We start from the raw sequence: 13,107 nt of genomic DNA, 5'->3' as shown, positions 1-13,107 counted from the left end.
GAGATTACTGAATTAGAAAAGCAGAAAAAAGTACCAATAAATTAACATGACAACTGCTGGTGTTTTTGTTTTGTGTGAAAAAAAATGGATAAGTCTCCGGAAAATGTAATTCAAAAAATAAGAAAAAAAAAAAAAAAACAAACAAAAATGCATACATTACCAAAGTACCATGTATACTTTTATGTTAATCTATTTTGAGCTTTCAGCGAAATGAGACATTTCCCTAGGAAAACATAAATCATAAAAAAAATTCTAGAAAATGTCAATGACTAATAACAATGCAAGGAAATTTTAAAATTTAATTTAAAAACCTCTAAGTTGTTCCAGGCTCAGATGGTTTCAAATAACAGATCCCTCCAGTGCCAGATAAACAGTTCCAGGCCATTAAAACAAATCTCTCCATTTGTTTTATAACAGCATTTAACCTTGAATCAAAACCTAGCTGCAGGACACTAAAGAAAACCGCAGGCCAGCCTCACTGATCCACAGACATGCAAAGCCTCTCTTCTCACTGGACAACAGGCAGGCTCACCGCGTGGCAGGCACCTGGCTGTGTCTCCGGGACACAGCAGGGAGCTCTGTGGGGAGGCAGAGACTGCAAGCTAAACACACACCACACACCTAGAAGGGTGTGCAGAGCTTCGGGGCAAGAAGGATGCCTGAGGGCCGGGCACGGGGGCTCACGCCTGTAATCCCAGCACTTTGGGAGGCTGAGGCAGGCGGATCACGAGGTCAGAAGTTCGAGACCAGCCTGGCCAACATGGTGAAACTCTATCTCTACTAAAAATACAAAAATTAGCGGGGCGTGGTGGGTGGGCACCTGTAATCCCAGCTACTCAGGAGGCTGAGGCTGGAGAATCCTCTCCCTCAGTGATGCCTGTACCTCCCTGTCACCCACACCTGTCTCAGTGACGTCCATACCTGTCTCAGTGATGCCCACACCTCCCTCAGTGACGCCCGCGCCTCCCTCAGTGACACCCACGCCTCCTCAGTGACGTCTGTGCCTCCCTTGGTGACACCCACGCCTCTCTGTGACACCCACGCCTCCCTCAGTGACGCCCACGCCTCCCTCAGTGACACCCACGCCTCTCTCAGTGATGCCCACGCCTCCCTCAGTGACGTCCGTGCCTCCCTCAGTGACGTCCGTGCCTCCCTCAGTGACGCCCACGCCTCCCTCAGTGACGCCCACGCCTCCCTCAGTGACACCCACGCCTCTCTCAGTGACGCCTGTGCCTCCCTGGGCCACAGTGCACTACAGGCACCCCTACTCCTGACAGGCGTGGGCCAAGCATGGGCAGGTACCCCTGGCTCACCGTTGTTTTCTGAAGTTTTGGCAGATGCCCAGAAGCTTCAGACAGGCCTGATGGCTGCAGCCACTCCGTGACCTGCGGTTTCACCCTCCATGGCTTCGGTGGCCCATAGTGCACTTGTCACAAAACAGTAAGTATGGCATAGAAAGCCATTTTAAGAGAGCACATTCACACAAGTGTCAGCACAGCACATCGTGAGAACTGTGCATTTTCTTACTGTGATTGCTGCTCACCTCTCGCTATGTCTAATTTAAGTTCAACTATCACAGGTACGGATGCAGAAGAGAAAGCACAGCGCTGCACACATGGAAGTCAGAATTACCCAGAGCTTCAGGCATCTGCTGGGGGGCTTGGAACGTGCCCCCACAGATAAAGCGGGACTTGTGTCTGATAAACGCAAAGGAAAAGATAACAGTATATCGCATTTGCCCAGGACACAAGGATAAATACCCAGAAAACCCCAGAGAAATTACTTTCGTCAAAATGTAGTGTTTCCACTGTTCACAATAGCAAAGACTTGGAACCAACCAAAATGCCTATCAATGATAGACTGGATAAAGAAAATGTGGCACATATACACCATGGAATGCTACGCAGCCACAAAAAGTAATGAGATCATGTCCTTTGCAGGAACATGGATGAGGCTGGAAACTTTCATTCTCAGCAAACTGACCCAACAGAAAACCAAACACCGCATGTTCCCACTCATAAGTGGGAGTTGAACAATGAGAACACATAGACACAGGGAGGGGAACATCACACACCGGGGTCTGTCAGGGGGTGGGAGACAAGGGGAGGGAGAGCATTAGGACAAATAACCTAATGCATATCACGGGTTGCTGGGTGCAGCTAACCACCGTGGCATGTGTATACCTATACAGCAAACCTGCACATTCTGCACGTGTATCCCAGAACTTAAAGTATATATTTTTTTAAAATAGTGTTCCATAGCACAGACGGGGACTATAGTTAACAATCATATTCTGTGTATTTCAAACTAGCTAGAAGAGAAGCTTTCAAATGTCCTCAACACAAAGAAATGATCCATTCTTGGGGTGATGGATATTCCAAATACCTAATTTGATCATGACACATTGTATACATGTATCAAAAGTTACATGTATTCTGTAAGTGTGTGCAATAATTATGTGTCAATAAACCTTTCCAAAAAACATGATTGATGACAGTTTAGCAATATGGCTGGGTTCTACAGATAAAAACCCACAGTTCTCCTATGTAACAGTAATTACCAGTTAGTGACTAAAGTGGGCAAAAGAAAAAGGTTCCACTCAAAATAACAGCAGGTAAAATGTCTGCATGACCTCGAAAACACAGCAATACAAATATCTCAGTACTTATGTGAAGATAAAACTATCAGCTTTACTGACAAAATATTTAAGCATCGAAGAACATGTTATATTCATGGAAGGTCTGAACATGATACCTATATCAATTCTCTCAAAATATTTCAACTATTTGGTCTAATCCCAATTGAAGTCCTAATTGAAAAACAACAACCAAACTTGTCAGTAATACTGCAGAGCACTAGCCGAAGATAAATGAAAGGGACATTTGAAAAAGAAGGGAAATCCCCTTCCCTCCCAGCTACTGAGATGGATATTTAAAACAACAGTAATTAGACTCTGTGGGACTAGCACAAAAATAGCAGGTGAATCCTTGAGCTGAAATACATAGACTTGAAATGGGCCTTATATAACATATCTAAAGACTTGATACACAATAGTGAACTATCAGGAATGATTTCAGGAGGTGATGAAAATATTCTAAAGCTGATTTACAGTGATGGTTACACAACCTGGCAAAATAACTTAAATCATGGAAATGTATACTTGACAGGGTGGATTTGATGATACGCAAAATATGCCTCTATAAAGCTCTTTTTTCATTTTATTTGAGATGGCCTCTCCCTCTGTCACCAGGCTGGAGTGCAGTGGTATGATCTAAGCTCACTGCCACCTCCACCTCCTAGGTTCAAGCGATTCTCCTGCCTCGGCCTCCAGGGTAGCTGGGATTACAGGCACGTGCCACCACACCCAGCTAATTTCTGTATTTTTAGTAGAGACGGGGTTTCACCATGTTGGATGATCTTGATCTCCTTACCTCGTGATCTGCCAGCCTCGGCCTCCCAGAGTGCTGGGATTACAGGTGTGAGCCACCGCACCCAGCCCATAAAGCTCTTCTTTAAGGATTTCAGGAGACTTTCAGATTAAGATTGTGGTCTCAATCTGGGGAGGACTCTTCCCCTCCCCAAATCCCATGTAAATGATTTAGGAACCTAAGCATCAACACAGTACTAGAAAACAGAGAGGAGAATTTGTGAATTAGAAGTGCTGAGAAAATCTGAGATGAATAACATAGATGAGATGAACTGATACAGAAAGAGAGTTGCCCAGAAAAGCCCGAGAAGGCAGCCCTGGCACTGGAAGGATCCCCTGCAACGATGGGCACTGATTTCTCAGTGAGCAATCCTCAAACCCCAAGAACTGGTGGACAGAAGCTGGAGGAGGAAGCTGCGATGGAATGTAAGAAACAAATGACAAATGACAGAGCTGGTGCTGGTCCCTTCCCCGCAGCAGAGGGGGCATCCGGTCCAGACTGCATTTGGCCAGTGACGACCGGTACTCCAGTAAAGCTGGGCGTGTGGCCCCAAGGACTCCAGCCACAAGCTAGAGCAGAGGTTGGCAAACTGTGACTCAGGGGCCAAACCCCATGGCCAACTTCTGTAAAGTTATGGAGGTACACAGCCAGACCCACCTGTTCACCTGTCATCTCTGACTGTTTTCTGCTACAATGGCAGACTTGAGTAGCCATCCTCGGGCTTATACCGCCCCTAAAGCCAAAAATATTTATTCTGTGGCCCTTAGCGGAAAACGCTTTCAACCTCTGGGTTAGAGAGAAAAGTGTGGCACTAGCTACCAGAGCCACCGCAGGTCACTTTATCAGACATGGACACAAATACACTTACCTACAGGACCAGGGCTTCCACGCCGCAGTTAAATCCTCTAAGTCACATCTCCAGAATGACCGGGCGGTCAGCTAATCCAGGATGAATCAGGATGAATGCAGGAAGCAGACGAAGATGTTAAATTTCCAATTTAGCATCCACAGACTCAAAAGGATATTACATTCAGCATATTGGAACTGGCCACGGTTTTTTCAATGGGGGATTAAATACCAAGAAAGAGATCTTTGAAATTTAAAACCTGATTACTAAAATAACAGGCGCTGTGGGTAACACGGCTGAAACTCAAACTGGTGAACTGGAAGGCAGTCATTAAAGTCTCTTGGAGCATGAGAAGAATTGAGAGAGATGGGAATTATAAGCACTCGGGTGAGAGACAGGCTACAGACTCAGGATAAATGATGGCATTCCCGTGGGGGCCCGAAGGAGGGTGAGGGGAAAGAATTGATTAAAGAACTACAAGAAGAAAATCTCCCCTGGAACAGAAAAAAATGGGAGCCTTCAAATCATGGGTGTCCTGTTAAGGAGTAATAGAAAAATGACACACTGCTATATATATTCTGGTGAAACCTCCGACTCAATGGATTAAGAACTCCTCTAAGCCTCCAGAGTATAAAAATAATAGGTTGCCTTTAAAAAAGAACAAAAATCCCACTCACGTTGGTCATTCTTCTCTGCAATTCAGAAATGCTAGAAGCTAACATTTGTGCACTGCTACAAGGTTCTGAGCAAGCAGGACCTCAAACTGGCATTCTACAGCTGGACAAAACTACTGTGAGGGCAAAATGACACTGACCTATCCTTGAGGACTCAGCTTACTATACACAGCTCTTTCTGAGAAAAATAGTCATGGGGTAAAAGTCATTAGAATGAAAGAAAAATGAGAAAGAAATGGCATTGGCATAAGAATTGCGAGCAAATAGATCATTAAAAATTAATTAAGTCCACATATTAATGATTACTGAGAAAATGAGGTTGAATGCAGCTGTTAGAAAATATTCCCCACATAGACAAGACATAATGCTCTTCAAGTAATTGACATAATGTAAAAGGAAAAAAAATCATATTCTGGAACTAAAATTCCAAATGATTGCAAAAAAAAAGAATGTGCCAAATGTCTTGTCATAGTCAAGTGGTAATTTATGGACACCGATTAATTCTTGAAGTTGACAGAAATGTGTCGTAATATTTTATAGATTAGGACTATCTGGGTTGCATGAAACAGAAACCCAACTCAACCCAGCTTAGGTAAAACTATGAATCTATTGCGAGGACCTGAGAATGTCTTATGGGACCCACAGAGAAAACTAGGGTCGGACCTCAAGGACAAATGGGGCGGGGGCTTCGGAGGCCAAGGGCCGTCGCTGCCTCTCTCTCCATCCCACATCTTGCCTCTGCGTGGGTGCCCTCTCCTCACTGAGTAGGTCTGCTTCTGAGACCCACAGTGCAAGAGGTGGCCATGGACAGTGTTTGCACACTGCCTCCACCCCCAGAGGCACTCAAAGAAAGACTGAATTCCTTTTTCTCAGTTACAGTTCCAACACCCTTGGAAAGACTCCAACTGGCAGAGCTTGGATCATGTGCCCACTGCAGAATCAATCCATCAGCTGGGACCACGAGGCCCGATCACATTGTTTATGTGGCTGACCCAGGAAGACAATGTGTGCCAGCAAGGGGTGTCATATCCTGGAAAATGGGTGCTGGGGCGAACAAGCCTGTGAGTGACCAGTGCAGTCCACCCCTTGTCTGCCCAGCACATGTGGGCTCACACCCACTCTCATATAATTCCCTGAATGAGCTGGATACAGTGCAACCTTTTAAGAGGACAGTGCACCAAGTTCAGGAATTTGTCCCACCCAAGCATCTGAGTCAGGCACGGAGAGGTGGGAAATGAGAGGCCTGGAGCTCCCACTAGTGGGCAGCCTGAGCCCTGCAACAGCCCACGGGAGCAGCACTGGGTCGGGAACTGCAGACCTTGGGTACCACAGGGAGGAAAAACAGATGTGTTCCTGTGCCCCAGGCCCGGAGGGAAGGAGAGACATTATACTCACAAATAACTGCATGGGTTAAGTTAATGCGCTAGGGCCGGGAGTGCTGGCTCATGCCTGTAATCCCAGCACTTGGGGAGGCCCAGGCAGGTGGACCACAAGGTGAGGAGTTCTGGTTCTGGAGTTCGAGACCAGCCTGGCCAACATGGTGAAACCCCGTCACTGCCAAAAATACAAAAATTAGCCAGGCGTGGTGGTGAGTGCCTATAATCCCAGCTACTCAGGAGGCTGAGGCAGGAGATTGCTTGAACCTGGGAGGTGGAGGTTGCAGTGAGCCGAGACCTCATCATTGTACTCCAGTCTGGGCGACAGAGCGAGACTCTGTCTCAAAAAAAAATAATAATAATAATGCTCTGGACCCGAGGCACAGTGGACACCCGCATATTTGAGTCCTGGCATTTACAGCAGCAGGGTACCGTGTCCCAGTGTAGAAACGGTGTCTTTTCATTGCTGTCTTGGGAAAATACTGGGAGATGTCCCTACAGGAACTAAAACAGTTAAAATCGGGCTTTATTTAGAGGTTGCGCTTCCTGCCATTCATTCTCTACGTTTTTGCGTGGCTGTCTCCTCCCTGCTCTGCCCCTGCAGAACCAGAACTCCTGACTTGGACCTTGCTGGCCCTGTTAGGGGTGGATGTGCCTTCACAACTGTCCACATACAGGTCCATGCCTCCCAAATCTCAAGATACTTGAGGACAGGGCTGTGCACAGCTCGGGACGAGTATGCACTGTGAAGGCAGACAGAGTGCCCCTACTCCTCCAGAAATGTCAGCTCCTCAACACCATCAGCCTCATCATCACTGGGAAATATGAGCAAAGGCAAAAATAACCACAATCACAATGCACTAAATCCTCACAATTAAAGAGAATAGCAGGTGAAACCCCATCTCTACTAAAATTAAAGAAAATAGCAGGTGAAACCCTGTCTCTACTAAAAATAAAAAAAATTGGGGCCGGGCGCGGTGGCTCATGCCTGTAATCCCAGCACTTTGGGAGGCCGAGGTGGGCGGATCACGAGGTCAAGAGATCGAGACCATCCTGGTCAACATGGTGAAACCCCGTCTCTACTAAAAATACTAAAAATTAGCTGGGCATGGTGGCGCGTGCCTGTAATCCCAGCTACTCAGGAGGCTGAGGCAGGAGAATTGCCTGAACCCAGGAGGCGGAGGTTGCGGTGAGCCGAGATCGCGCCATTGCACTCCAGCCTGGGTAACAAGAGCGAAACTCCGTCTCAAAAAAAAAAAAAAAAAAAAAAAAAAAAAAAAAAAAAAAAAAAAAAAAAAAAAAATTAGCTGGGTGTGATGGTAGGTACCTGTAATCTCAGCTACTCAGGAGGCTGATGCAGAAGAATCGCTTGGACCCAGGAGGCAGAGGGTGCAGTGAGCCAAGATCGCATCATTGCACTCCAGCCTGGGTAACAGAGTGACACTCCATCTCAAAAAGAAGAAAAGAAAGAGCAGCAAATACGAGTGCTTCTGTGGGGAGGCATTGTTCCAGGACCTCCCTGTGCCCCAACTCATTCACCCCCTCCATGCTCCATTCTTCAAATGGAGTAAACTGAGGCAGAGACAAGGCAATGACATCATCCCCTAGCCCATTCGGCTCATCTGCAAAATGGGTACAAGCCACGGTCTGGGGGTTTGGAGAGGCCCAGGTGTGTGGCGGAGCTCCCTCCCACGAGTGCTGGGCCTCTGTGGAATGTCTCAGAGTCCTCAGGCCCCGGCCGAATTCCCAAAGCACTGTGGAAAATGGCCCAGACAAAGCACTCCGAGCTGAGGGAAGATGGGTGTCCAGGGGATGGGGGTCCCACAGCCTGTCCCCCTCCTGCTAAACTCAAAGCTTTACTGTCCCCTTGCAGGCTCGTGTGGGAGGATAAGGAGTCGGTGGGGCTTCTTGGCTGTGGGCAACAGGAACTGATGGGAGGACTCTGGGTTGTGCCCAGGGGAGAAGAGGGCAAGGATGAGGGGGTACCAGGGCACAGCGGGAGCTCAGGGCCTCTGAGGAAATTACTCTCCAGCCTTTGGGTTCAGGAATTAGACCTGAGAGCCGCCGTCAGGTGGGCCTGGCTGGGCTGCTTTGTGCACCCGCCGCTGGAACTGCCCCACCCGACGCCAAACGATGACTAAGGATGGCTCCTGGAAAGGTGGGGCCGGCAGCCACATGACAACTCTCTGGCAGCCACCACTTCGGGGCCTGCGCCTCAACCCACCACAGAGGCAAGCCCTCAACAGCCACGCTGCAGGACTCATCCCCACCAACCCTCCCGGGCGGCGTGGCCTCACACAGCAGCTGTCCAGCTTTGCTGGCTGACGACACTGGGATCCCTCCCAGCGAGGCCCACTCATCCCATGGACAACGATAGCCCCCGTATGCTTCGCGCCGGCTCGGGGCCCTGCCCAGGCCCTGGATGGCAGGAGCTGGCCCTCCCGCGTGGGCAGGTGCATCCCTGGAGAGTGCGGAGGCCTCTCTGGGCCTCAGCCCCCAGCCCTCCACGAAAGTGTCCACACTGTGTCCCCCATGAACTCCTCTGGCAACGCCCACAATGCGAGGCAGGCTCAGGGAGGCCCCTCCTGAGCAGGGCGGAGGACGGCGCGGCTCTGAGCCTCCCCTCCTGGAGGATCTCATCCCACCAAGGCAACCACTCTGGGGGGGGAGGGGCCGCAAACCACCACTTGGGCTGGCGGGCGTGGCCCCTGGCTGGTGGCCTTCAGGCCAGGAAGAAGATAGCCAGGAGGGGCGTGGCCACGATTCCCAAAATGTGGGAACCCTGGGCTTGGTCCTCAGCCAGCCCAACCCACCCAGGCCCAGATTCTTCCTCGAGAGGGCCCAGGGTCTGCACCTCCACCCCGGTCTCCGCCTGCTCTGTCACCTGTCCCCTGTCCTGCTCCCCAGCTGCCATGCTCCAGAGTGTGCCAAAGATGGAATGTTGGGAGGAGTATCTGTCACACTCTCCTGACAAGTGGGAAACCCAGAGACCATATGATCAGGCGAGATGACGCACAGGGGGCCTGTTCAGCTTCATCCCAGGAACTGTGCCTGCTCCCTGTGTGGCCCACACTGGCCCACAGAATGGCCATCCCCAGGGACCCCGTCCCCCTCAACAAACACCTCCCTCTTCAGGAGGAAAAAAGAAAGCACAGTCATTTAGTGACACACCCTCGGAGTGCCAGCAGGCAGAGGGAGGACTGCAGGGGAGCAGAATCTGATTAATTTAACGGGGAGTCCGGAAGAATCTCAGAGATAGAGCAAAGAGGCATTTCAAAAGCACAGCGATAAATACACTACATCACACAGAACAAACAGAAGCGGCTGCTTTGCCGATAAATGCTTAAGCTCTGCGACTTTCAAGATGAAACGGTCCAGCTGAGACAGATGGAGTGAATTCCATGGGCTGGGGGCTGCCCTGAGCCGCTCCCCTCTCCCCACCCCCCACGTATGTTCCCGACGACAGTTAGGATCTTGCCTTTTGCTCTGAAGACATCTGACAGTTCTGATCTGCTGGTTTCTTATCTGGCTGTCACGCATTTCTCCTGTGCCGGGGTCACCTCCGTTTGGGGAATGACTCTGTTTTGAAAGCAGCAGTTGGGAGATGAAGATAAGGCACTGAGGACTCCCAGCTGGTCAAGCCCCCCTCTGTCCCGGGGCAGCCACAACTCTTCTCACTGCAGGGGGCATCCAGAGCCACCCTGCCAGGAGACTCAGCCCTCAACATCCTTCCCATCTCAGAGATGGTTAAAACCGAGGCCCAGCAAGCTTGGGCGCTGTAACCACTGACTGACAGATGGGGCTCACGACCAAATCTCTGGCCCTACACTCGGTAACCTTTTCCTCAGGAGGCCAGCCTGCATGGAGAGCTGTTGAGACAGTCCCCCGTCCACAGCTACGGCTGACACCTGGTGCGGAGGAGTTCACCTGCTGCACCTGGGGCAGGAGACTAGGCCTATGTTTGGAGGAACAGCTAGGCAGAGACAGCACAGGCAGGATCGCGTGCTGGCTGCAGTTGAGTGCTCTGAAATTGGGCAGACCTGGTTCAAATGTCAGCCCCACTACTTACCAGCTGTGTGAGCTGGAGAGGTTTCTTGCCCTCTCTGAGTCCCAGTCCGGTCTTCTGAGGCAAAGGTGCCATGGTCCACGGAGGTTTCTGGCCAGAAAAGTGACAGTCCAAGGATCCTGTAACACCTGCACTGTGTGGAGAAGTGTCCCACACCTGCCGGGCCAAGCCCTCCACACACTAAGCAGCAAAGCCAGCCCCTCGGCACTGCGTGTTGTGCCACCTCCTGCTGGCCCCTTCACATCTCCTTCCAAAGCCCTGCATTCGTCCTGCTTTGAAGCAGGGAAGAGCTGCCACACATCTTCTGGCCTTGGGAGGGGACCAGGTCACTGCTGGGGACGCCTGGACCACGTCCACGAGTTTCGTCCCAGCTGCTGACCAGCCTTGAACTCCACACCCTTCAGCTCTGAGTGTGTGATCCACGGTGCGCAGGAAGCACTGTCTTCACAGATGTTAGTCCACTCCCTCTCCGAGGGCGGAGGAGGCAGAGGCCGATGAGAGCTGCCTGTGATGTCCCTGCGCATCTTGGCAGTCTCCCAGATAGGAAGAAACCGCCCCACTGCAGAGAACCCACAGGTAAAACACACCTGCAGCGTTTCCCTCCAATATTCTGGGTCTGTATTTCGCTCCTCAAATTTCTCTCATGGGGGACAGAGCTGTTTACATCAAGCTACTGGGGATCAACAGTGGACGGTAAAGACATGGGGTCCCTTACTCGGGGGTGTCAGCACCTAGAGAAGAAATCCGAGCCCAGGGCTGGGCACACACAGTTGTCATGAAATAAAGTCAGTGACTGAATACAGGGTGCCCGTCAGTGAGGTGGTCATAGTGGGTGTGAACGGGTCAATCAGTTGCATAGGGATTACTTCCAGATACGAGTGGCAGTGTCTGGACAGCTGGGCGGTGTCCTCATGGAGGCCCCCAGGTGGGGCTGTAATGACACCCAAGGGCAGGGCCAGCGGTTGGCGGGGTTGAGCAGGCTCCGAGCAGGCTCCTGTGCCCCCCACCAGGCTCTTGCCTTCAGGGGGACACAGAGCCCTAGACAGCTCGATGTCAGCAGGGTGAGGGCAGGGGACAGGACTGGCGGGTGGGGTGGGTGCAGATTCAGCAGATACACCAACGATCGGATAGAATCAAACGCTTTCCATGATCGAAATGTGCTGGGAGAAAGATCAGGGTGATTGGTCCACAGTGATGGTGGGAGGACCACTTCAAGGTGGGGGTCAGGGTGGTCCGAGCAGAGCCTGAATGACCAGCAGGATCCCCCCACCCACTCACGTCTGGAGACAGAACATTCCAAGCCAGGGAAGTGCTGGTGCAGAGGCGCTGAGGCCAGAGAGGTTGTGTGGGGGGCTCCAGGGACAGGAGGGCCAGTGTGGCCAGAGCAAAGGCATGGGTGTGGCTGGGGATGAGCATGGGAGAATTGAGAGTTTCCTGTGTGTGCAAGGGCAAAGCCGGCAGGACACACTGGGCAAGCCTTTCCCAACTATGCTGAAGAACGTGTCGTGAGGCTTCATTCAGACCACCACCAAGAACCAGGCTGCATCAGGCCTTCATGCCCGGGGGTGTGGGAAGCCCTTTCTGCATAACTCACATTCTGTGGGTGAAGAAACTGAGGCATGGAGATGTTAAGTCTGCTGCCCAAGGTCACGCAGTGAGTAGGATTCAAACCATCTGGGGAGATGGTGAGGAAGGCCAGGCAGTGGTCCAGCAATGAGAGGACCCCGATTTGGGCCCCGGTGAGGCCCCTGGGCATGGAAGGGTGGGAAAGGGTACCTGGGAGGCGCCCTGACAAGAGTGACCAGAGCACTGGCGTCCACACACCCAGAGGAGCCCAGAGCCCCCGACTCAGAGCACCAAGCCAAGGCCAAGACGCATATGCCCTTCCGAAGCCACATGGGCTCAAGGGGTCGGTTGAGTCACACCACCGTGTGCCAGCCCTTGGAGCCCCTCCTTGCCCAGGGGCCATGGGTGGAACCTGAGCTGAGGGGGGTGAGCTGAGCAGCCCTGCACCTTCTGAAAGGCATGAGGGTGGCCGGGCTGTGCCACGGCAGCTCGACAGCTCCTCAACTTACACCCCCAGAGTAAGGTTCCTCAGGCTGCCCTCCACACATAAGGGCCAATTTATTGCATGTTTTCTTCCAAAAGGAATCATTGACTGAGCCAAATGTGAATCGTCACCGACTACCAACAGGCCAGAATGCACGTGCATTAAAGTGCTGTGAAGTGAGCGGCCCTTCCAGGAAGAGCAGAAGTCAATCTTATTGTCATCTTTGTCTGTTACCGTAATTTACAATTTCACCACACTCCAATTGCTGGGCATTTAGAGAACATTTGTTCATGTCCCCAGCACCCTCAGCATGCAGCCCCACCAGGTGGACCATTTAACTGTCCACTCCTGCCGGCCCCTGAGGTGTGAGAACGGGACATCCCACTGCCCCTCCCACCCCCACCCCGCTGTACTCCCAGATCCAGAGGAAGACAGACGGTGCCATCCGTGAGAACACGAGATGCTGTGCTGCCCTCCCAGTCCCAGCCTCCTCACTGGCACAGCCTCCTGTCTCATACACCGAGAAGGGCGCCCCAGGAACTGGGAGGCATCAGGTATGAGTTACCTGGGGACTGGCGATGGCCCTACCCACCAGGTAAGGCTGGGGCTGTCTCCCCCCAGGAAGGAGGCAAACCTGGAAACTGAGGCCCAGGTTTAGGGTCCCAC

At 51.4% G+C, this 13,107-nt stretch overlaps 1 long non-coding RNA gene across 1 annotated transcript; it reads right to left on the bottom strand.

The window, feature by feature from the left end:
* Window positions 1-7,571: 7,571 nt before the first annotated feature.
* Window positions 7,572-12,813, bottom strand: LOC141582656 (uncharacterized). The gene is made up of 2 exons (XR_012515540.1): window positions 10,395-12,813; window positions 7,572-9,904 (listed from the first exon to the last, which is right to left on the bottom strand). It is a non-coding gene; the product is annotated as an uncharacterized LOC141582656 (long non-coding RNA).
* Window positions 12,814-13,107: the final 294 nt, after the last annotated feature.

The sequence above is a fragment of the Saimiri boliviensis genome, chromosome 21 (genome assembly GCF_048565385.1).
Source record: "Saimiri boliviensis isolate mSaiBol1 chromosome 21, mSaiBol1.pri, whole genome shotgun sequence".
NCBI lineage: Eukaryota > Metazoa > Chordata > Mammalia > Primates > Cebidae > Saimiri > Saimiri boliviensis.
Note: the sequence above shows the minus strand (reverse complement) of the source record. Positions and strands in the feature narration are given on the sequence as shown.